Source organism: Penaeus monodon, chromosome 19 (genome assembly GCF_015228065.2).
Source record: "Penaeus monodon isolate SGIC_2016 chromosome 19, NSTDA_Pmon_1, whole genome shotgun sequence".
Classification (NCBI taxonomy): domain Eukaryota; kingdom Metazoa; phylum Arthropoda; class Malacostraca; order Decapoda; family Penaeidae; genus Penaeus; species Penaeus monodon.
Window position 1 is genome coordinate 27,538,164 of NC_051404.1, and position 412 is coordinate 27,538,575.

A 412-nucleotide genomic window follows, 5' to 3' on the forward strand; every position below is an offset into this window, starting at 1 on the left:
TGCCCCATCGCTTCAGACCAACTATCTCGCTCAGAAATGCCTCGAGATTTCATATACTCATCCACAACCCTCATTATCAGTTGACTGAGGCCACCGGTTTCCCCAGGGTACATACTTTGCATGGGTGGCTAGTTACCTGGCGGTTCATTCAATTCATTCATAACAGGGAACAGCCTCACCTGCTGGTGTAGTGGCACTTTCAGATATCTCCAAACTTCCTTGTGGCTCACAAGCCTCAACTAACTAGCCTCGAGATGCAGCATTCATTTCATCTCCCATTTCCCCATGGGGGCTTACCAAGATGGACGTTCCGTCTCGAAACATCATTTAATGGGTCACTATACCTGTTATCCTAGCACACTCCCTTTTCACTTAAATCTCTGTTCAGGCAATATTTCCCTTTGCGTTTGAC